This window comes from Hyperolius riggenbachi, chromosome 9 (assembly GCF_040937935.1).
Source record: "Hyperolius riggenbachi isolate aHypRig1 chromosome 9, aHypRig1.pri, whole genome shotgun sequence".
NCBI lineage: Eukaryota > Metazoa > Chordata > Amphibia > Anura > Hyperoliidae > Hyperolius > Hyperolius riggenbachi.
The window spans coordinates 116386191-116412054 of record NC_090654.1 but is presented as its reverse complement, the minus strand read 5'-3'; the positions used below and the strand labels follow the sequence as shown (position 1 = coordinate 116412054).

General features: G+C 44.2%; 1 long non-coding RNA gene across 1 annotated transcript in view; it reads left to right on the top strand.

Moving 5' to 3' along the window:
* The window catches only part of LOC137531714 (uncharacterized), a 293087-nt gene that overhangs the window by 142346 nt on the left and 124877 nt on the right, over positions 1-25864 (top strand). The gene's annotated exons all lie outside the window — the stretch shown is intronic.

Sequence of the window (25864 nt, the reverse complement as noted above, 5' to 3'; positions counted from 1 at the left end):
GGAAAGATTTTAAAAAAAAGATATAATCAAAGAAATAGTAAAAAAATATTTTAAAAAACCACAACATAAATATTTATAAAAAATAAATAAACACAGGGGAGGGGGCGATCAGATCCCACCAACAGAGATCTATGTTGGTGGGGAGAAAAGGGGGGGGGGGAAATCACTTGTGTGCTGTGTTGTGCGGCCCTGCAGCTGGGCCTTAAAGCTGCAGTGGCCAATTAACAGAAAAAAAGGCCTGGTCTTTAGGGGGGTTTAACACTGTGGTCCTGAAGTGGTTAAAGGGAACCTTATCTGAGAGAGATATTGATGTTTCCTTTTAAACAATACCAATTGCTTGTCAGTCCTACTGATCTCTTTGGCTGCAGTAGTGACTGAATTACACACCTAAAACAAGCATGCAGCTAATCCAGTCTGACTTCAGTCAGAGCACCTGATCAGCATGCTTGTTGAGGGGCTGTGCCAAAAAGCTTTAGAGACACAGGATCAGTAGGAGTCAGGCAACTGGTATTATTTTAAAAGGAGAATTCTATATCCGTCTCAGTTTAGGTTCCCTTTAAAGGACATCTCTCAATGAAAGCATTTTTTTTGAAAATGCTGTATGTTATGCTATTTTTTGATTTTCTGATCTTTTTTAGTAATTGTTTTTATCCTTTTTTGATCAATTTTCATAGAACTGAATGAAAATTGATCGAAAAAACAATTGAAAAAAATGATTAAAAAACGAGTGAAAAATCGATCGAAATTCAGATTGGACATGTTGGAAATAATCGATCTGGGAGGTAAATCTGTCAGAAAATTGTATGATGTGTTCCTAGCATTAGAGATGGCCCGAACGGTTTGCCGGCGAATGGTTCCAGGCAAACTTCGGGTGGTTCGCCTTCGCCGGCGAACTTTCCCGGAAGTTCGATTCGCCCCCATAATGCTCCATTGAGCAGAACTTTGACCCTTTACATCACAGTCAGCAGGCACATTGTCGCCAATCAAACTACACTCACTCCTGGAGCCACACCCCCCCCTATAAAAGGCAAGGTTCTCCTGTTGTTTTACTCACTCATCTGCCTACAGTAATTAGTTAAGGGACAGCTGCTGACAGACTCTGTTAGGGAGAGTTTAGTTAGGCTCTTGTTGGCTTGTTCCTAGTTGATTATTATTCCTTATATTTCTCCCTCCTTTCTCCTCCCTCACACCTCCCGGAGGGAGGAGGGTCTTGTCTTCCAGGGAATTGTAGTATTTCAAAAGCCACCTTACATGCCTTAGCCGGGTATTGAACCCAGGTCTGAGTGCGTGGTAGGTAGCTCACTTCACCACTATACCACCACCAACACTACATGCTGAAGCCAGCCTAGCATGTACCATTATGATATATCCAAGAGAAAAATTAGCTTGCTTAAGGATTTGTAGTATGTCAAAAGCCAACTCACATTGGCCAGGAATAGAACCCAGGTCTGAGTGCGTGGTAGGTAGCTCACTTCACCACTATACCACCACCAACACTACATGCTGAAGCCAGCCTAGCATGTACCATTATGATATATACAAGAGAAAAATGAGCTTGCTTAGGGATTTGTAGTATGTCAAAAGCCAGCTTACATACCTTGGTTGGGCATTGAACCCAGATCTGAGTGCATGGTAGGCAGCTCACTTCAACACTATACCACCACCAACACTACATGCTAAAGCCAGCCTAGCATGTACCATTATGATATATCCAAGAGGAAAATGAGCTTGCTTAAGGATTTGTAGTATGTCAAAAGCCAACTCTCATTGGCCAGGAATAGAACCCAGGCCTACCGCTCTGTAGGCTGCTATCCTAACCATTATACCACCAACACTACATGCTGAAACTTCTTGGAGCAGATTTACTTCCTTCCTCCAAAAGACACACATACATCCCCATAAAATCATTCAGCAACTGCGTGCACAGTCTTTGTGGTACACAGTCTCTGTGGCACAATTGGTTAGCGTGTTTGGCTGTTAACTGAAAGGTTAGTGGTTCAAAACCACCCAGGCATGGCCTTGCCTTTTGTGTTCAACAGTTGTCCGAAGAGAACCCCAGATAGCCATGTAGATTCATCTCTCTCTCTCTCTCTCTCTCTCTCTCTCTCTCTCTCTCTCTCTCTCTCAGGGATGGTCACCGCTTTCCGTTGAATTGTATTTTCCGCAATTTTGGGCGGAAATTGGTCATTCCATTCCGTTTGGTCGGAACGGAATTGCTTTTTCAATCCGGCAGAATTCCGAAATTGCCTGTGAAATTCTGCTGGTATCCGTTGATGGTTTTAAGCTGAAAATTAATTTCATTGGTGGTGGTATAGTGGTGAAGTGAGCTACCTACCACGCACTTAGACCTAGGTTCAAGTCCTGGCCAAGGTATGTAAGCTGGCTTTTGAAACACTACAATTCCCTGGAAGACAAGACCCTCCTCCCCCTGGGGTGAGGGATACACTGCCTGATGTTGTAAAGCAGTGTAGGCCTGCAAATGAACATTCAATGAGATTTCTGACCTTAAAACACTGCTTTGTGTTAAATCCAGATTTTTTTTTCTGGGACTTTTGATGTGTATTTCAACATATTTTCTATCATTTTTCTAGTCAGCAGAAATTTTTCAAAATGTATAAGTTCACCTTCCCATTGAAGTCTATTGTGGTTCGCAAAAGTTCGCGCAGACTTCGTGAAACGAAAATCGGAGGTTTGCGACATCTCTACCTAGCATCATGCTAACCTTAAATATAAAATAAAGCCATTGGATATCTAAAAAAGGGTAATTTTTAGCAGTAGGAGGATAAATACAATATCTCGTCAGTTTATTTTCACCTTAGGTCCACATTAAGCTTTGTACACATGCTGTAGGAAATGCAGCCAAGGCAGATTTTTGGGGATGTCTAAGCCAAGAATCTAGTTTGTATATGTCTGCCCCCAACATTGTGAAATTGTTCAAAGTTCTCAGATGCCATATTTTTAAATAGATAAAGGAGCAGACTCCTCCTAACTCTGCCCAACAGAAGCTGTTCCATCCTGTGATGCACCATCTTACCTCCTTCCATGTAGCTGAGTGACATGTCTGTAAGTCAGTATGTCCGTTAAGTATATCAATATACAGCTGGTCCAAATATCTTTAACTATCCGTTGACTATGAAAAGTCTTTGAGGAAGAGGTTGAAAGATGTTGATTCCAACTCAAAATATCTGCTTCTTCTGGCCAGGCCTTTAGGAGTGTAGATGTAGATCAGTTGAAGGCTCACATCACATACATGCAGACCATTTGTTGTTTAATTTAGCGGTCACTGAAGGTACGGTGACCAGACGTACCACTTTAGCCGGGACGCGTCCCGAGTTTGGGGTCCTCTGTCCCAGGCTGCACTACGCCCCGGTTGCAGGACTCTGGCCACCGTCAATGGTGGACTTGGCCAGTTGGCCGCATCAGCCTCTCCCCCCAGCCCTGCCCACCCTCCAATCATGTGGCTCCTTCGCCGCACCAGCTCCGCCCCCAGCTTGCTTCCCCCACCTTCCCTGCCCACCCCCAAATCGTGCGACCGCCTGGCCATTTCAGCTCCGCCCCCAGTGTTCCGCCCCGCCCACCCTCCTACTGCATTGCTTCCTGGCCGTATCAGGCCAGCCCCTGGGATGATCTACCCTCCAAGATGCAGCTGCCATGAGGGAGAAGAGTGAGAGTTCCCTGTCAGTGTCTCCTCCCCACCTAATGTCTGTCACCCTCCCCCCCCTCAGTCAGTGTCACCCTCTGGCTCCTACCCACCTAGTGTCTGTGTCACCCACCCAGTCAGTGTCACCCTCCGGCTCCTACCCACTTAGTGTCTGTCACCCTCCCCCACCCAGTCACTGTCACCCTCTGGCTCCTACCCATCTAGTGTCTGTCACCCTCCCCTACCCAGTCACTGTCACCCTCCGGCTCCTACCCACCTAGTGTCTGTCACCCTTCCCCACCCAGTCAGTGTCACCCTCTGGCTCCTACCCACCTAGTGTCTGTGTCACCCACCCAGTTAGTGTCACCCTCCGGCTCTTACCCACCTAGTGTCTGTCACCCTCCCCAACGCAGTCAGTGTCACCATTTGGCTCCTACCCATCTAGTGTCTGTCACCCTCCCCCACCCAGTCACTGTCACCCTCTGGCTCCTACTCACCTACTGTCTGTCACCGTTCCCCACCCAGTCAGTGTCACCCTCTGGCTCCTACCCACCTAGTGTCTGTGTCACCCACCAAGTTAGTGTCACCCTCTGGCTCCTACCCACCTAGTGTCTGTCACCCTCCCCCACCCAGTCAGTGTCCCCCTCCTGCTCCTACCCACCTAGTGTGTCACCCTCCCCCACCCAGTCAGTGTCACCCTCTGGCTCCTACCCACCTAGTGTCTGTGTCACCCACCCAGTCAATGTCATCCTCTGGCTCCTACCCACCTAGTGTGTCACCCTCCCCCACCCAGTCAGTGTCACCCTCTGGCTCCTACCCACCTAGTGTCTGTGTCACCCACCCAGTCAATGTCATCCTCTGGCTCCTACCCACCTAGTGTCTGTCACCCTCTGGCTCCTACCCACCTAGTGTCTGTGTCATCCACCCAGTCAATGTCACCCTCCGGCTCCTACCCACCTAGTGTCTGTCACCCTCTGGATCCTACCCACCTAGTGTCTGTGTTACCCACCCAGTCAGTGTCACCCTCCGGCTCCTACCCACCTCATGTCTGTGGCACCCACCCAGTTAGTGTCACCCTCCGGCTCCTACCCATCTAGTGTCTGTCACCCTCCCCCACCCAGTCAGTGTCACCCTCCGGCTCCTACCCACCTAGTGTCTGTCACCCTCCCCCACCCAGTCAGTGTCACCCTCTGGCTCCTACCCACCTAGTGTCTGTGTCATCCACCCAGTCAGTGTCACCCTCCGGCTCCTACCCACCTAGTGTCTGTCACCCTCCCCCACCCAGTCAGTGTCACCCTCCGGCTCCTACCCACCTAGTGTCTGTCACCCTCCCCCACCCAGTCAGTGTCACCCTCTGGCTCCTACACACCTAGTGTCTGTGTCACCCACCCAGTCAGTGTCACCCTCCGGCTCCTACCCACCTGGTGTCTGTCACCCTCCCACCACCCAGTCACTGTCACCCTCCGGCTCCTATGCACCTAGTGTCTGTCACCCTCCCCATCACCCAGAGTCACCCTCTGGCTCCTACCCACCTAGTGTCTATCACCCTCCCCCACCCAATCAGTGTCACCCTCCGGCTGCTACCCACCAAGTGTCTGTCACCCTCCCACCACCCAGTCATTGTCACCCTGCGGCTCCTACGCACCTAGTGTCTGTCACCCTCCCCAACACCCAGTCAGAGTCACCCTCTGGCTCCTACTCACCTAGTGTCTGTCACCCTCCCTTCATCTCGTCACTGTCACCCTCTGGCTGCTACCCACCTAGTGCCTGTCACCTCCCCACCCAGTCAGTGTCACCCTCCTCACCTATTGTCACCCTTCCCAACCCAATCAGTGTCACCCTCCCCCACCCAGTCAGTGTCACCCTCCTCCTCATGCAGTGTCACCCTCCTCCCCACCCAACGTTACCCTCCTTCCATCCAGTTTCACCCACTCGGCAGATGGGAACATTTAATGCATTAATGTCTGAGGTAACATTTGCTGCACTTCCTATATGTGGGGTAATGCATGAGCATTTCACGTGTGCTGAATTTTACGTGTGTGTGTGTGGGGGGGGGGGGGGGGTAACATTTACTGAATTTTAACATGTGTGGGGTAATGTTTGCCTCATTTCCCCATGTGCTGCATTTCATTTGTTGGAGGTAATGGTTGTGGCATATCATGTGTCAGAGGTAAAGGTTGTTGGATGTCATGTGTCGGAGGTAATGGTTGTTGCATGTCATGTGTCGGAGGTAAGGGTTGTTGCATTTTATGTGTCGGAGGTAAAGATTGTTGCATTTAATGTGTCGGAAGTAACGGTTTCTACACTTATCACTTGATGGTCATAGTTAGCTGCATTTGCTACTTTGGGGTTATTGCTGCAGCATTTGGCATTTTGGGGGTCATGATTACTAAATGGTATGCTAATAAATAGCATCAAAAAGTTTCTGTGGATTTATCGTCTGCACATGATGCAAATCTCCTGTTTCACTACATCATAGTGGACACTCTGCTTTCTTATGTGTTTGGGAAAGACACTCTGCTTTCTTATGTGTTTGGGAAACGATGACTAATTACCCTTAGGGTCACTTTGCCTAACTGTTTTGGGAAGAAATTATGGCCCGCAGTCTTACTGTTACACCGTTACATTACAGCTAGCTCCGCCCATGTGACATCATGACCATGACCATTTTTTGCCGCCGCACTGTCGTAATCTCGCTTATTCGCCCCCTCCCATCCTCTTGTCCCAGGTTGGGCCAATAATAATCTGGTCACTATACTGAAGAGAAGAGGTTATCCCATTCTTCTCTGGGGCTGCCAGTCACAATCCAATCATAGTCCTCTTGTTGCCTCCCTGCCATGCTGGCCTATCAAGGGGAAGAGAGAAGATCACAGCAGCAGTGTTTAGGCTGCATAGCTGAAAGTGTTCAGTTGAGAGACGCCTGAGTCACCATGAACATTAAATAAATGCAACAGAATTGAATCCATCTGGATTCATTTACTTTTCATGTAGATGCAGTGAGTGGCATGATTACTGCTGTTTAAAATAATTCAATTCAAAATTCAGGTTGTTATTCAAGGACCACTGTTGCGAAAATCTTAAAATTTAAAATACATGTTAACACATACAAATAAAAAGCATGTTTCTTCCAGAGTAAAGTAAGCCATAAATTACCTTTCTCCTATGTTGCTGTCACTTAGAGTAAGTAGTAGAAATCTGATTATACCGACAGGTTTTGGCCTAGCCCATCTCATCATGGGTGATTCTCAGGGTTTTCTTTATTTTCAAAAGCACTTAGTGAATGGCAGTTGCTCTGTCCAAACTGCCAAATCAGTGTACAGCGAGCACAGGGGCTGGCCAGCATCTTTATATAAATCTTTTTCAGGAAGTGTCTTTATAATGAATAAAGGCCATGCTGAAAATCCCCTATGGAGAGATGGACTAGCCCAAAACCTGTCGGTAATGTCATATTTCTACTACCTACTGTAAGTGACGGCAACATAGGATAAAAGTAATTTGGTTAAGTGGTCCTTTAAAGGGAATGTGAAGTGAGTAAAATTATTTAAAATAAACACATGACGTAGCTGCGAATGAATTTTACATACTTACCTCACTATCAGTTCCTCTCATAAGCTCACCAGTTTTTTCTTACAGTGATCCCTTCCAGTTCTGACAATATTTTGTCGGAACTGAAATATACCAGTTGCTGTCAGTTATATATCAGCAGCTGTCAGTTACAACTGAATGTGCAAGGTAATGTCCATGTTTCCCTATGGCTCAAGTGGGTGATATTACAATTTGACAGTGTGCTGACCAGGAAGCTGTTATGGGGTAATGGCCATTTTTAAAATGGAGGACGGAGAATTCCATTGATCACAGTGGACAAACAGGATGCAGGAGAGGAGAAAGAGATTAAGGAGTAGATTACACAGGAGTTAAGTATGACCTGTGTATGGTTATTTTGACTTTTTATTTTCAGTTCAGGTTCTCTTTAAAGTTGCTATATTCCATTTATGAATAACCAGTGTAGTATATGGGGCCGGATTTCCTTTTTGCTTCTTGGAAATCGATCCTTGGTAGCACTGGAGGAGGCTTGGACACATCTATAATGACTTAGAAGTGAAGCCATTTGGATTACTAGGTGAACTCTTTAGCTTAGTTAAAGAGAAACTGTGACCAAGAATTGAACTTCATCCCAATCAGTAGCTCATACCCTCTTTTACATGATAAATCTATTTTTTTTCACAAACATCCGTTTGTGAAAAAAATAGATTTCTCATGTAAAAGGGGGTATCAGCTACTGATTGGGATGAAGAGCAGGGGGCTCTGTATGGCTGATATTGTGGTGAAACCCCTCCCACGAGAAACTCTGAGGACCATGGTACTCCTGGCAGTTTCCTGTCTGTGAACCTTGTTGCATTGTGGGAAATAGCTGTTTACAGCTGTTTCCAACTGCCAAAAAAGCAATCAGCAGCTACATCACCTGCCAGCAGTAAAAATATCACCATGTGATAAATGTCAGAATGTAAATCAGGGATTTAAAATATTTTACAATGGGCAAACACTGACTAAATCATTTATACATAATTATTGTAAAAATGAAGCACTTTTTGTATTACATTATTCTTACTGGAGTTCCTCTTTAAGTACTGAAGATCAAAATGAACTAAATGTTTTAGAATGACTATATACTTAACTACCCCTATCTTGATGTGGGGAAAAATGTACTCATTGGTGCATGATTTATTATTTAATGTATCTCCTTGCTTTAGTATTACGATTAACTCATGTTGTGTTACAGCATATTATTGTTATTTAGTATTAATATAGCGCTGACACCTTCCGCAGTGCTGTACACAGTATTGTCTTGTCACTAACTGTCCCTTAGAGGACCTCACAATATAGTCCCTACCCTAGCCATATGTCTATTATAGTCTAGGGCCAATTTTAGGGGGAAGCCAATTAAATTATCTGTAATTTCTTTTTGAGGGGGTGGGAGGAAACAGGAGTGTCTGGAGGAAACTCATGCAAACATGGGGAGAACATACAACTCCTTGCAGATGTTGACCTGGCTGTGATGCGAACATTCGAAATGGGGACCCAGTGCTGCAAGGCAAGAGTGCTAACCACTAAGCCAGCGTGCATGGCAACCATCATGCTCAGATGCAACTCCTTGAAGGGGCTGCATGTCCACCACCCATGCCAAGCACTAGCAAGTGTCCAGCTGTTGGACACTTGGGAGATGGGAGCAATGACAGGCAGTAAATTAACCCCCTTCAGCTGCTTATGGAAAAGAGGCCTCGTCCCCTTGGGACTCCAACTGAGTTCAAATTCCTGTGGACTGTATTTTTGTATGTGTGTATGCACCTTTGCTGTTCTATTTTACCTCTAGATATGCAAGTAAACCCACACAATGTATGAAGTACAAATTGAAATATATATTTATATATATATTTGTTTTACTGCTCACGCGAGCTTGCGCAGCTACTGCGCGGTCATGATCCAGGAAGAGGAGCTGCGTGGCCCCGATGTGAGGGGGGGGCGCACTCAGCAATGGGGGGCTTCCAACCACTATGGAAAGCCTCAATAGGATCCTGAGGTGAGGTGAGGGTAAGTATCGGATTTTGAACCCGAGCTTCGGCTCAGGTTCACTTTAAAGTGGACCTGAACTCTTGCACAGGACAGAAGGAAAACATAGAGAAATGCACCCTGTATGTATTTAGAGAGTTTAGCCTGTCTAATTTGTGTCTAATCACAAGTTGTAATTTGATCTCTCCCCTGTGTCACATGACTGCCATGGCAGATAAGCTCATTAAAAGCACAGGATATTAACAATATGTCGGCTTCCATGAATCAGGAAATAGAAACAGTTCCAATTTATTTTAGAATTTGTATCAGCTGTAACAAAGAAATATTTATTTGTTTAAAGGTTATTATGCTGTATTGTATACAGTGCTGCTTAAAGGGAACCTTAACTGAGAGGGATATGGATGTTTCCTTTTAAACAATACCAGTTGCCTGGCAGTCCTGCTGATCTCTTTGGCTGCAGTAGTGGCTGAATCACAGACCTGAAACAAGCATGCAGCTAATCCAGTCTGACTTCAGTCTGAGCACCTGATCTGCATGCTTGTTCAGGGGCTGTGGCTGAAAGTATTAGAGACACAGGATCAGCAGGAGAGTCAGGCAACTGGTATTATTGTAAAAAGAAAAAATCCATATGCTTCTCAGTTTAGGTTCCCTTTAATATGTTGGCGCTTTATGAATACAATAAATAAATAAAATAAAAATAAATAAATGGTATCTTTTAGAGCAGAGAGGATGTTTCTGAGTTGAGGTCTGCTTTAAAGGAAGCATCAGGCAACTATATAGGAAATCTGATTTACTTACCTGCGCCTGTGCAGTACGTCGTAGACTCTTAACTGACAGGGGCGCTTCACACAGGCGCAGTAAGGATGACCTCAAAGTCATTCTCTGCACCTTGCGGGGACCCCAGGCCAGCGGCTGCGAACGGAGTGTGGGACAGACAGCTGCTAGGGGCTGGGGAAAGCCCCAGATAAGTAAATCGGATTTCCTATATAGTTTCCTGATGATTCCTTTTATCTTTTATAATGCAGAACAGTTCCCCCTGCTGGATAGAACTGTTTAGGAAGAAAAAGCTGTCTGTAATGCTTTGATAAATCTGTCCCACTGTTTTATGTTTTTTTTATACATATTTTATGGCTTAGATTGTTAGTATAAACCTGGGTCATTGCCAGGGGAGGACTGGCCAGGGGGGAAGGGAGGAGATTTCCCCCCAGGCTGCCTCTCATTTAATGATTTAGGGCTGGCACTGTGCCTGGTGAATTCAGGTTTTTGTATAAGGCAATGTGAAACACTAGGCTGAATGAGGGAAATAAACGCCCAATTACAGAGCAATTGCAGGGCAGGCAAGCTAGTAAATATACACAGCATGATACAGAGCAGAAGCTTGCCTGCAGGGTCCGTGGGAAAAAATCTGTCTGGTCTCTCACCATTGTTAACTGCATGTGCACAGCTACATAGGATATTGTCTAAGTTGAAAAGTTTTTGACAGTCCCTAGACTCCAGAAGGGCTGCTTGCAGACAGTCCCTAGACTTCAGAAGGGCTGCTTGCAGGACTTGTGTAAGAGATAGAAACCCCGACCGTTGTAACTCAAAATGTATTATGTGCCCCCTGGTGCTAGTGCATTTATACTTTACCTGTCACACTGTCCCTCGAGTGTCCTTGGTGTATTTCCCACGTGACTACCGGCATATAGCACGTGGGACACGTGTGTGATGTCATTTGGGCTGGGGCTGTCGTGAAAGCGGGCCTCTAGTTTGTGTTTTCCCCCCATTCCAAAAGGTCCCAGTCCTCCCCTGGTCATTGCTACGTCTACATGGGTGGGATTCAGTCTTACTACAGTTGTTATTGTTAAAATGCCTATGACTCAAGAAATATTATGAATGAAAAAAATGGCTAATGAAGAAATCTCTGAAAAAAACAAGGGATGAGCCAAGAGCCAACACAGTGTAGTATGCAAGTCACCAGTGGGATTAACATTTGATGTTGTATTCACAAATACAGGTTATGGCAAAGGTAACCACAGTATGCAGTGGTGGGGATGACTCCCTAGAGAGAAGCTGCAAACAAAAGGGTAGCTGATCTCCAATAATTTTAAAAAAATAGAGAGACTCCAGGCTGATTCAAGAGAATCAATGTACCCCAGGGAGAGGTTGAAGCAATAAAATGGAGTAAATATAAAGCACTTATCTCCAAGAAAATAAGTCAGCTAACACAACCCACAAATAATGTATTAGTGGCACATGACAATTTATTTCATGGTACAATTACCACTTTATAAAAGTCTGTACTATTAACAATAAAAGTCATGAAGTGCTAATCTAATATACAGGTAATAATCTATATATATAATAGAGTAAGTGCCTCAACCTTCGAGCAAGAAGAAGAAGTACTTTGCATGAGAAAATGTATGCGTGCTCAATCACCAAGTTTTAGGCTTCTTTTCCACGGACTGTTGAGCTGTGTGCTCAGCAAGCAGTTACCAGGCAGCAGCAAGCAGTTACCAGGCAGCAGCAAGCAGTTACCAGGCAGCAGCAAGCAGTTACCAGGCAGCAGCAAGCAGTTACCAGGCAGCAGCAAGCAGATACCAGGCAGCAACAAGCAGTTTCCAGGCAGCAGCAAGCTGTTACCAGGCAGTAGTGAGCAGTTGTAAGAGTTTGAGAGGCATGTTACTGCCTATCAACTGTCCGTGGAAAAGAGGCCTACCCTAGCAAGTCTGGCTTTGCAAATCTGGCCTAATTGGCTATTCATGAGGCAATGCTCATGCAAATATGCATTTGCTTTTGCATGCCAAACTATGCAGGGTCAAAAAACCAATACTGCAAAGCGGTCGCCCTGCTACATGCCAGTGATGAGCGAAAATGCAAAAATTTGTTTCGATAAATTTTTACCGAATTTTCGCCTAATTTCGTTTTGACAGGCAAATTTTCTATCTAATTTTTTCACGTTAATTTTCGCCTAAGGCCAGTCATTTTCGCATTACTTGCGTATGATTGCGGACATTTTCCACATAAGGGCATTAGCGCCCGCATTCAGAGAAGTTTCTTGCAGGCATTTTTCCGTATAAACGTCCGCATAGATTGAATTTCCATGCGGATTATTGTGCACATTTTTCCGCATAAGGGCATAAGCATCCGCATACAATGAATTTTCGATGCTGGTCGAAAACGCAAATATTTCTGAAGATTTTCGTGAAAATTCACCAAAAAACGAAAACGGGATTTTCGAGGCGAAAATTCGCAAGCAACACTGCTACATGCTACATTAGCACTATACAGGAGCGCCACGGGGAGGATTCCCAATGCCCCCCTTTTATACAACCGTGGGGACCACAGGGTCCCAGGCTCTCTCACTGCCTGGGAACCACAGCGACACCCCGGAGGGGGAGGCGCAGGCGACCCCTCCCAAGCGTGGCCAGCGTTGGGGAGAGCCGTCCACACCCACCTCCCAATATTAAAAACAGGCACTTACCTTAACGTCCATTGCGTTCTGCTACATGCGCATTAACTTGGGGGCACCACATGAGAAAGGAGTGAAGCATGGGTCACCCCAAGCTTTAGAGCTCAGGGCTGGCTCACATACAGCACTCCAGAGGGGGGGGGGGGAAGGACAGGTGCAGATAACTCACTCCAGGGCTCACACCACCGGAGCAAGCCATCCACCACCTGCCTCCAAAGGATGCAAACTGCAAAAAATGCTTTCCATGAGAAAATTAATGCACATGTAGCAGAACGCAATGGACGTTAAGGTAAGTGCCTGTTTTTAATATTGGGAGGTGGGTGCAGACGGCTCTCCCTGGCGCTGGCCACGCTTGGGGGGGGTCGCCTGCGGCACCTAGCCTCCCCCTCCGGGGTGCCGCTGTGGTTCCCGCGGTCCCTCCGGTTGTATAAAAAGGGGGCATTGGGAATCCTCCCTGTGGCACTCCTGGATAGTGCTAATGTAGCATGTAGCAGTGTTGCTTGCGAATTTTCGCCTGTCATTTTCGCATCGAAAATCCTGTTTTCGTTTTTTGGCGAATTTTCACGAAAATCTTCAGAAATATTTGTGTTTTCGACCAGCATCGAAAATTCATTGTATGCGGATGCTTATGCCCTTATGCGGAAAAATGTCCACAATAATCGGCATGGAAATATAGACTATGAATGTATTTTGTAGGTACTGATCTTTTGCAGGAACGGATCTTTTGCAGATAATGATCTTTTGAATGTGTACAGCAACTTTGTGTGCAGCATCTTCGTGTGCATCATCTTGCAAATATTTCTATCTAATGGGGAGTGCAGCTCCATAGAATAGACTGTGTAGGTATGGCTCTCATACTACATGGAAGGGGGTAAAATTGGTCTGTGATCTTTCATTTTTCCAAAGACTTTTATCTGATGTGTGTACCCACCTTTATTCTTCTTGCTTCAAGGTTGAGGCACGTACTCTATTAGATAGATAGAAGATGCGGCGTATGCTACGACGCGGGACGGCTAGTATTAACTAACATATGACATATTGCAACGGCAATAGATTTAAATGTAGACTGAAGATTAAAATATATGATAAATGGCATACTATCTCTAACCTTAGAAAATTAGAATGATAGAAGCCTTCTAGATAATGGCCATCAAGATGGAACCAATAACATACCTACCGACCAAAGGCAGAAAAATAGTGGACTTCAGTCACATAACATATAAGCCCCATTGGAACAATGTTGGTAAAAGACTTACCAAAAAAAATAAAAAGTAAAGAGGGATCCTTTCACGCACCGTTGAAGTTCTCGACCTTCAACGTTTAATTGAAGGCTTCTATCATTCTAAGTTTCTGAGGAAAGGGGAATTCTAAAAGGTCTCCACATAGTAAAATAAATGATGGGTGGGGTTGTACTCCTTAGGACAATACAAATGAGACAATATGGTCTCACCTGGAAGCCAGTAAAGTATAACAATAAACAGGTTATCCAAACATCTCTCACCCTCCATCGACTGCATAAGGTCCTTTTTAAGGACAAGGTTGATAGATGCAGAATCGCCACAGGCACCCTTGTTAAATTGCTCAATTACCTACAGCTGGTTATTTTTGCTCCAGAGGCTGGGTGATGGTTTTGGGTGGCAACACAGCCACTTGACTTGGAGCAGTAGTGCACCAAAGTCTAGCCAAAATCTGGGACTTTTGATTATTTGGCTAGTAGCGTGGGGCAGGGAGGTTAATTACCAGGCTTAGTGTTATGAGTAGGTGGGGAGGTTAGTGTTAGGAGTAGATAGGGGGAGGTTAGAGATAGGAGTAGTTGGGGTAAGGTTAGAGTTTGGAGTAGGTGGGGAAGGTTAGTGTGAGAATTAGGGTACAGAGCGTGATAGTAATATATTGGTATAGTTACCAATATTCTGCTATCAGGAATCGGACATGGTAGAATATCTGTAAAATTACTAATATTTTACTATTGGTATTACCTCACGCCCATTTGTCTTGGTGCCTCTATTGCACATACGCTCAATTGCCTACATACATGCAAAAATTGCCTCTTCTGGCTAGGCCTCAGGAGTGTAGATATGGATCAGTTCAGCTCTCTTACATGCAGACCGTGGTGTCCTTTCGAGCTCTCACTGAAGGAAAGAGATGCTGAAGTCACAAAATATGAATAATGGATGACTACATCCACAGAAGCAGATCTTTCCTATTATTTAAAAATGATGTGTCCATGCTTTGGTTATTACAGAAGTTACCTGAAGAAGTCTTGTTGTGATAAAAACGAAAATAAAGGTTTTATCAAGGTCTCCTTTTCCAAACGCTGATACGATCATTCAAGTTTTCATTAGTAGAGATAAACAAGGTAAACCAGAGTATTTAAGAATCTTTCATGCTTTCTGTAGGTTGCAAAAGTAACATACACTTTGAAAAAATATCTAGTCTGGCATTTCATTTTCCAGAGGTGACATACTTCAAAGCAGAATAGGTTGTTTTTATGACCTTTATACAGTGGTGGGAAAAAATACTTGCACACTTTCTGGTTTCTCCTATTATTGCTTATTTTTTCACACTGAATGGTTTCTGAGCTCTAAAAAAATGTAATATTAAAGGATGACAGCCTGAGCAATCGCATAACAGCTTTTAAATTATTATTTTATATATTTAATCAGTTCTACAGTCAGTGTTGAGATGGGGTCTTCACTGCAGCTGTTAGCTGTTTGCGTCATCTCCATCTGGCAAAGACCTTGAATAAACTCAACAAAGCTTTTAAGATATCGATTTAGCTATTTAAGGAACAAGGTTGTGCAATATCCATATCCCCAATGGGAAAAAAATAATTTACACCTCAAACAGTCAACTGATCAAAATGGTAATTATATTTATCTAGCAAGAAGTTAGCCAATAAATGGTATCCTGATTCAAAACATCCTGTTATGACTGATGACTAACACGGTAAACACTTTACTGCGATATTTATCTAGCTATACATTGCCAGGCTTGACTGTAGTACACTATGGCCCTTATTCAATTAACATTTTCTCCTGAGTTTTTTCATAGGAGATAATTTTTATTTAATTAACTTTTCAATCAATTTGCAGTTGAGAGAGTACCAAAAAGTAAGTGAAAAGTACTGTCAAAATTATTTTGAGTGTTTTCTTGCTTGCTGGTGGCTTAAAAGGCATGTTACTTACTGATAAGGTGCGAAAATATCACTGTCACACTTACCGCTCCCGGGTTCCAGCGGCAGCTCCTCGAGTCCAGTCCTGGTGGACTTCTGGGACCAGAGTGCTCGGCGGTGTGGCTGCATCTTCCTAGGTGCGCACGTGCACCCCTAGTTCTTTTAAACATGCGGTGGGGGAGCGTGACCTCAACACTGTAGCGAATGTCAGGGTATTTAAACCCTGACCAATCGCTACCCGATGTTGCATCTTTGCTGCAGCCACAGCATGTTACCACATCATTACCCTGTCACATCAGTCTTGTCAGTCAATTCCTGCCAGCCAGTCCTGTCATGCCAGTCTTGTTACGCCAGTCCTACTAGTCAGCCCTATTACGTCGATCCTCTCATGCCACTCCTGCCAGTCAGTCCTGTTAGTCAAGTCCTGTCAGCTAGTCCTGTCACGCCAGTCCTGCCAGTCAACCTTGTCAGTCTTGCCAGTCTTGTCATGCCAGTCCTGCCTTCCATCCCGTCTATAGTCCTGCCACGTCAGTCCTATTTCTCCTTCCCTTACAGCAAGGTTAACCCCTACTGTTCTTTTCTTCTCTAGTGGGGCAGTCGTAGGGGCCGCGACCTGGTGGGCAACAGGCAGTACTCCGTCACCAATTAGGGGTGGCAGCCCATCATCCCTTGCGGGGTGCATTGGTAACGGCCCGTGCTCACTTAGACTTCACACCCTGGGAGTGCCTGCACCAATCACTGGTGCCAAGATCAATAGGAGGACCCTGATACGGTAGTATGCAACAGCCAAATATGAACCCTTCCGGGGTTGAACACCTGTACAATATGGTCTTAGGCCACCACTCCACAATTCAGAATCAGCAGCAACAGATCCTACTGCCAGAGGAAAGCATTTGAGTTTTGTCTACTCCCCCTTAATTAACTGAATCTTCAAGACCAGTTCTTGGGTAATCGCTGCAAATTCAGGAGTGCTTGCCACTTATTATACTTCTCTGTGTTGCCCTTCACGAGCTAGCGAATAAAAGTAGTTATATGATAATTTCCCTCTTGCAGGCACAACCTCAAGCTTGACCTCTCCGACTATGAGATCAGCATCATTTAGCAGTTCAGTCAGTAACTGCCTTCTTCACAGCCGTGGCAGAACTCTATGATGACCCTAGACGTACGGCAACTGTAGAGGCAGCTCTCCAATACCTCCCTCAAAGGGGAAGGCCAGTGGAGGAGTATTTGAGTCCTATCACTGGAGCAAATACATCTTGTGGAATGTACCTGATCTTCAGCTCAGGTAGGGTCTTTGAGAAAGCCTTAAGAATGAGTTGGCTAGAGAAGAGGTCCCAGAGCACTTGAAGGACCTCATGCAATTGGTAATCCAGATTGATGCTTCCAGGAGAGGGCTCTGGAGAGATGGGAAGTATGTCCCTGCGACCACTTGTTTGGTCCACCTGCTTCCACTACCTACCCCTCTGTTAGGGGAATGGAGAGTGAACCAGAACCTATCCAGTTGGGTACTGCCAGAACGATGTGAGGCTAATCTGCGCTTTTATGTAGAGAGTCAAGTCATGTCATTGGTGGTTGCCCCACTCAATCTGGAGGTAAGCCGTCATCACCTGGGATAAAGGATGGTCCTCAACGACTTATGTGTACCTCTTGCTTACTTTATAGGGACTCCCAACTTCTGTTGATGTTTGCGCTATTGTGGATTCGGGTGCCTGCCTATCCCTGCTTCATGAACATAACCTTTGCTCAAAGAATTGGTGTCCCTATAGTACCTAGAGTCAGCCCGATTCCTATTTTGTTGTCTGACGGTTCCTCTTTGGGTATTGGTCTTGTGACAAAACAGACGGCACCACTGTTAATAACAACACTTGGTGACCATAAGAAATATCTTCATTTTGATCTTATTCCTTCTCCTCAACAGTCTGTTGTATTGAGAGCACCTTGGCTACATGCTCATAATTCTTGCATTAACTGGTCCACTGAAGCAATTCAGTTTTCCTCACAATACTGTTCTTAATTCTGTTTCCCTACTGACAGTGTTATGTTGAGTATTAACACTGATAAATCGACAATGGTTCTATTAGTTGGGCCAATTTCTGCCTGGCTGTATGCAATTTTCAATTTGTAACAAAACTCATGTCAGCTGAGAATATTAGTATATCAATGGTTATCCCTCACATCCCTCACAATCTCTGAACAGCGCTTGGACCCTGAACTGTCACCCAAGGAATGACGTCCTTCCTTATCCCTTTGAGCAGTGACATAGTTAGAGAACTGTGGGCCCCAGTACGAATTTTATATACCCCCCCCCCCCCTTTCCCAAGCACTCTATACATAACAATTGATATGGTGCAACAAAACCTGCCAAGGAAAGCCACAGTGTCTGAGGTGCAAAAAGGGGATGGGGAAAAGCTTGTTAATGATAACTACCAGTCAAAGCATCCATAGTATATATATATATATATATATATATATATATACACACACACACACACACACACACACAGTGGGTTGCAAAAGTATTCAGCCCCTTGAAGTTTTCCACATTTTGTCCCATTACTGCCACAAACATCATCAATTTTATTGGAATTCCATGTGAAAGACCACTACAAAGTGGTGTACACGTGAAAAGTAGAACGAAAATCATACATGATTCCAAACATTTTTTACAAATAAATAACTGGGTGTGCGTAATTATTTGGCCCCCTGAGTCAATACTTTGTAGAACCACCTTTTGCTGCAATTACAGCTGCAAGTCTTTTAGGGTATGTCTCTACCAGCTTTGCACATCTAGAGACTGAAATCCTTGCCCATTCTTCTTTGCAAAACAGCTCCAGCTCAGTCAGATAAGATGGACAGTGTTTGTGAACAGCAGTATTCAGATCTTGACATAGATTCTCGATTGGATTAAGATCTGGGCTTTGACTGGGCCATTCTCACACATGGATATGTTTTGTTTTAAACCATTCCATTGTTGCCCTGGCTTTATGCTTAGGGTCATTGTCCTGCTGGAAGGTGAACCTCCGCCCCAGTCTCAAGTCTTTTGCAGACTCCAAGAGGTTTTCTTCCAAGATTGCCCTGTATTTGACTCCATCCATCTTCCCATCAACTCTGACCAGCTTCCCTGTCCCTGCTAAGAGAAGCACCCCCAGAGCATGATGCTGCCACCACCATATTTGACAGTGGGGATGGTGTGTTCAGAGTGATGTGCAGTGTTAGTTTTCCGCCACACATAGCGTTTTGCACTTTGGACAAAAAGTTCCATTGTGGTCTCATCTGACCAGAGCACCTTCTTCCACATGTTTGCTGTATCCCCCACATGGCTTGTGGCAAACTGCAAACAGAACTTCTTATGCTTTTCTGTTAACAATGGCTTTCTTCTTGCCACTCTTCTATAAAGGCCAACTTTGTACAGTGCATGACTAATAGTTGTACTATGGACAGATTCCCCCACCTGAGTTGTAGATCTCCGCAGCTCATCCAGAGTCACCATGGGCCTCTTGACTGCATTTCTAATCAGCGCTCTCCTTGTTCGGCCTGTGAGTTTGGGTGGACGGCCTTGTCTCTGAGGCCGTCACAGAGCAGCTGTATTTGTACTGACATTAGATTACACACAGGTGCACTCTATTTAGTCATTAGCACTCATCAAGCAATGTCTATGGGTAACTGACTGCACTCAGACCAAAGGGGGCTGAATAATTACGCACACCCCACTTTGCAGTTATTTATTTGTAAAAAATGTTTGGAATCATGTATGATTTTCGTTCCACTTCTCACGTGTACACCACTTTGTATTGGTCTTTCATGTGGAATTCCAATAAAATTGATTCATGTTTGTGGCAGTAATGTGACAAAATGTGGAAAACTTCAAGGGGGCTAAATACTTTTACAAACCACTATATATATATATATATGTATGTATATGTATGTATGTTAAAAGAATCCTGGCCTTTGACTGAGAAATTAATTGAGTTCAATAAAAGCCTCCATCAAACCGGATTTGATGCAGTAAAGCACACCTGAAAAAACATCATTTAGCCATACTCAGGGCGTTACTATAAATCTTGAACCCCCCCCCCCCCCATCCCCCAAAAAAAGCTTTAATGGGGTCCCTCAATGTTCGCATCCAATCCTTTGCCTACCCCTGGTGACCCTCCCAGCCTGGGGGCCCATCTTGCAAGGGTCATAAAACAAGTGTGGACATCGTAATCTTCACACCAATAACGTGTAGCTAGGGATGCTCGTTCGGATTCCGCGGAAATGCAATTTCCAATTTCCGAATTTCCAATTGGAAATTGCATTTCCGCATCGAAATTCATAAATTGGTAATGCAAGAGCGGCAGGCGGATTTTCGTGGAAATTTTGCAGGAATCATGGAAATTTCCGCCGAATTTAACACCAATTTTCTCAACAACTACTAAGTCTTTTTGAAAGATTTTTTCACCTCTTTTTTCTACTTTTCTGCTTAGCATTTCCTGAAATTTTGGTGTTTCTAGCACCTATGGGGGCTTTGCTATTAACCTCTTAAGTCGGCACCATACTGCATAGCGGTTCCAAAGCAGATTTTCGCGGTAATTTCTGCCGGTTTTAACATCGATTTTCTCAAAAACTACAAGGTCTTTTTTAAATATTTTTTTTTCCTCTTGTTTTCAGTTTTCTGCTTAACAAACCCTGAAAATTTGGTGTTTGTAGACCCTACGGGGGCTTTGCTAAGAAACCACCAAAGTTGGCCACTGTTGACTGTAAAATGCAGAAAATTTGCATTACCGATATGCGGTATTATGCCGACTTTAGAGGTTAATAACAAAGCTTCCATAATAGCTAGAAACACCACATTTTCAGGAAATTAGAAACAAAGAAGAAAAAAGGATCCTGCACAGAAACGCTGCACCACCATTTTGCAATAGTAACAAAACTTTATTGAACAATCTACACAAATTTAAAATCATTTAAAAAGACACATGGCTATATTTGATTCTGAGGCTAGCACACCAGACACACACATATATATATATATATATATATATATATATATATATATATATATATATATATATATATATATATATTGTACTGCGAGTGCGGTTACTAACTTTTACTAATCACCACATTTTCAGCACATGTTAAGCAGACAAATAAAAACAAGAAGAAAAAAAAAATATTTCAAAAAGACAATGGCCTCAATTCACTAAGCTAACTGCTGACTTTAATAACTCTTCTGAGCTTTTTTACAGTTATCACAATTATATCACCATGGTGATAACTGTAAAACAGCTCAGAAGAGTTATTAAAGACAGGAGTTAAGCTTAGTGAATTGAGGCCTTTGTCTTTTTTGAGAAAATCAATGTTAAAGACGGCAGAAATTACTGCGAAAATCCGTATTGAAACCGCTATGTGGTATGCCACAAAGTTTAGAGGTGAATAGCAAAGCCCCCATAGGAGCTAGAAACACCACATTTTCAGGGAATGTTAAGCAGACAAGTGGGAACAAGAGGAAAAAAATATTTCAAAAAGAGCTTGTAGTTTTTGAGAAAATCATTGTTAAAGTCAGCGGAAATTACTGCAAAAATCCACAAAATCGTTAGCAGAAAGTGGAACCGGTAACGGTAGCAGTAATTGGCAATGGCGAAATGCGGATTTTCGCCAGAAATGGAAATTGGCATTTCCGGCCATCCCTGTGTGTAGCCACAAAAACACCTGATCTGAAGGATAGACCCTTTTATCAGAGGGAATGGAGTAGTAGTTGTGGCCCCCTCACACCTCTGGGCTCCACTGTGGTTGCAGAAGCTGCTCCCTTGTAGTTACGCCCCTGCTGGGACTCTAATCTAAGTGGCCCATCAGTATCTTTGTCTTCCCCTCCTAAGGAGGGGCAGAATTCAGGTGTGCTTTAACATGCAGGAAGGATGCAGTATCAGGAGAGTTAAATAAGTGACAAATAGTGCCCCTAGGGGGTACTTACCTCGGGTGGGGGAAGCCTCTGGAACATAAAGAGGCTTCCCTCGTCCTCCCTTTCAGCCCCATTCCAGCGGTGGGACCCCCAGAAGTCCGGAGACAAAAGTTTGTTGGCGCTGAACACAGTCGCACTAGTGAATTTCCGCTTGGGCTCTGGCAGAAATAGCCAAGCTAGCAGAAATAGCCAATCCCAAACAGATCCACTCTCCTGCACAGGCACGAGCTGTCTGCACCAGGGCAGTAGAGGGCTCATTCACAATACAAGAGCTTTTTAAACGCTAATTGCTAATGCAATGCTATGGGGGCTTTTTTCAAAATCACATCACTCCAGCGTGAACATTCACATAGGATAACATTAGCAAGACCTTTTAAAATCACAAAGCGCTTAGAAAAGCTCTTCTAGTGTGAACAAGCCCTTAGGCTGGGAACACACTTGCCGAAGTCGCATGCATTTTTTCCACATGCGAAATCGCTTCTCAGCTGAAAACCAATGTTAGTCAATGGGATGGTTCACAGCTGAATGCGATTTTTGCATGCTGGAAAAAACTTTTTTGCTTCAAAAAAATCACACATCGCATGCGTTTCTCTATTGAAAATAGAGCTGCTGTGAACAAAAACACTTGCGTTTAAACACATGCATTTGTCACATGGACAAGTGTGGTCCTAGCTTTAGGGATAGGCCACACTTGTGTCTGCGGAAAACTCCAGCGTTTTTCCACTGACTATTTTTTTGTATCCTATGCACATTGCCGCATGTGCGCGCTGTCCACCATAGGCTGACGGCACCTGCTAGCCGTCTATGGGAATCACGCACACGATGAGATTTTATGTGTTAGGGAATCCGTTTATTACATGTTTTTCACATGTTTACAAATCTCAGTGGCGTAGCTAGAGATCATGGGGCCCCATAGCAAAACTTTCATGGGGCCCTCAAATGGAGGCACTTTTAAGCAATGCCACCTGCCCCTGCCCTATGGATATTAGTTTATTGGGCAATTTATATTTTCATGCAATCAACACTGTACATAGTTCATGGGCACTGGGACAAAGTCAGAGGGAGGAGAAACACAAGAAAGTAATGGTGAATACCATCTGGGCCCCCTCTGCTCCAGGGCCCATAATAGTTGCTGTGGCTGCTATGGCTATTGCTACACTCCTGCACTAAATTGCACATGCTTTTCATCAAGTGTGGCCCCAGAGGCGTAGCTAGGGCTTTCAGAGCCCGGAGACAAAGACTATTAATGCGCCCTATAAAGAGAAACCAGAGGTGTGGCCATGCAATAGAAAGAATGTGGGCGTGGTCATGGGTGGAGCCAAATGTATAAGCCTATATGAATACATAATTATAATATGGTAGGACATTAGACTAGGAGTATGGTAGGATTAGAGTGCAAGCTCCTCTGAGAACACTCAGCGACATTACTGGGTACTCCGTAAAGTGCTGCAGAAGATGTCGGTCGGTGCTATAAAAATATATAATAATGATATGGGAGGACATTAGACTAGGAGTATGGTAGGACTAAAGTTTAAGAATATTACATAAAAGAACATGCACACCAGACAAAAGATGCTTTTAAATGCAATGCTTATTATTGAAATAGAAAACTTGTACATAAACCCCGATAAACGGGCAGGATACAAACATATACATATTAGCACAATTTTAACTGAACAATGAGCAATGACACAATGTTACAATATCCTGACAAACACAGAAATGGAGGAAAGTCAGAATTTACCCAACAGCAGCGCTGTTTCGAGGCAATTTGAGCCTCTTGATCACGGGCAATAAAAGTCCAAACAGGCAAACAGCAGATAGGCAACAGATGCGATCATGCAGGGCGGCGTCCTCTTCATGCTGTGTCCAAACTCAGTTTAAATACATGCCATCTAACAGCTCATTGGCCCAAAGCACCGGGGCCGGCCCAAGTGACGCATGCGTACACGCGGCAAATTGCCGCTATACGCATTGACGGCACATCCGCTTCCGCCATGTTCCGTAATGCAAAAGTCATTGCGTACAAACGTACGCATGTGATGCGGAAAAATCAATGCGTCCATGCGGATTTTATGCCATATGGAATATAGACTCTGCATATATGAACGGAGCAAAGCGGAGCGTTACCCTGGCTACAGAAAACCGCTTCCTGGTGCATTTTAACGGTGCTTTTCCGGGCAAAATCTACAAAAAAACACAGACAAACATATTTAGAACAAGACACTTATATATAAATTTTTAAATAGCAACAATGCCATTAAAATATTAAAACTATCCTACTTGACAGTAACCAACAGTCTACAAAACTGACAGGTCTACCTCCTCATTAAGACCAAATGGAGCTTTAGTCCTTAATTTATAAATCCAAAAAAGTTCTCTACTTTTCAATTTCTGTTCCATATCACCACCTCTCCATGGTTTTTTAACTACCTCCACTACCCTAAAGCGTAACTGTGATATACAGTGACCAGCAGTGTAGAAATGGCGCGCCAACGGAGAATCTGCGTCACCGCAGCGAATATTGCTGCGGTGTTCACAGATGCGTGTGCGAATGTCCCTGCCGGTTTGCCCAACATAGAGCATACCACATGGACATATGATAATATAAACAACCCCTATAGAGGAACAGTTAGCAAACTCATCAAGATATATGCGAGAGCCAGTTCTAGGATGCGAGAAATACGGTCCTCTCGCAACATAACCACACTGTACACAGTGGCCACATGGATACATCCCTTTCAAGGCTGGTAACCCTGAGAGCCAATTACCTGCATTTCTCTTTTCAGACACTGGCATATTCCTGGCATGAACAAGAGTATCACGCACACTTCTTGATCACTTGAATGCACACATAGGGGGTTCTTTAAACACCGGGGCCAATCTCTGGTCACTGCTGATGACCGACCAGTGCTTACGCACAATTTCAAAAGCCTGTTTCGAGAGAGGAGAATAAGTCAGAATCAGCGGTATTCTTTTCGACAGTTCTTTAGGTTTATATTGCAACAGAGATGACCTGCTCTTACTGGCAGCCCTGGACAAAGCATCAGATAGTATTTCCTCACTGTAACCTCTTTGCCTAAAATCAGTGTACATCCTGCCCGCCTCATTAAAAAAAGCCTCATCAGTAGACGCAATACGGCGAATTCTCAGGAATTGACTGAATGGGAGACTTTTCTTAAGACTCAACGGGTGGTAACTACGGGCATCCAAATAAGTATTTTTGTCAGTGGGCTTCTTATAGGGCACAGTTTGTAACATGCCCCTTTCCAGGATGACACTGACATCCAGGAAATGAACTTCCCGGGAATCAAATTCCAACGTGAACTTGATAGAGGGTACACAGCTGTCCAGGACCACCTTAAAGGACTCCAGGGCATCTACGGGGCCATCCCAGATAAAGAAGATGTCATCTATGTACCTCAGCCAGCATAAAACATGGCCGAGGTACATAGAATTGGAATACACATATTCCCTCTCGAAAGCATCCATCACCAAATTTGCATATGTGGGGGCTACATTGCTCCCCATTGCAGTACCTTGTAGTTGCTTATAGAAGGAACCCTCAAAATTAAAGTAATTTTCAGTGAGCACAATTTCCAAGAGCGCCATCAAAAAATTCTTTAAATCCTCACTCATGTCGATAGAGTTCAGTACTTCCCGTATCACCTGTAGACCCCAATGATGTGGAATGGATGTGTACAAACTGCACACATCCATAGTACATAATACACAATTGGGAGGAAAATTCCCAAAGTTAGTCAATTTGGACAAAAACTGTGTAGTATCCATCAAATAAGAGCGCATATTCGCCACACTGGGTCGCAACATTTGATCCAAAAAAATTGCTAGCGGCTGAAAAACTGAGTTTGTCCCAGCCACTATGGGTCTTCCAGGTGGATTAACAAGGGTCTTATGTATTTTGGGTAAAACATAAAATAGTGGCGTCAAAGGAAAATCGGTAATCAAAAAGTCGAAGGTTCTCTTGTCTATTGTGCCCACCTCACATGCTCCCTTTATCAATTCATCAATCTTATATTTAATCACTGGGAGGGGATCAGATCTCAATTTGCAATACACCATATGGTC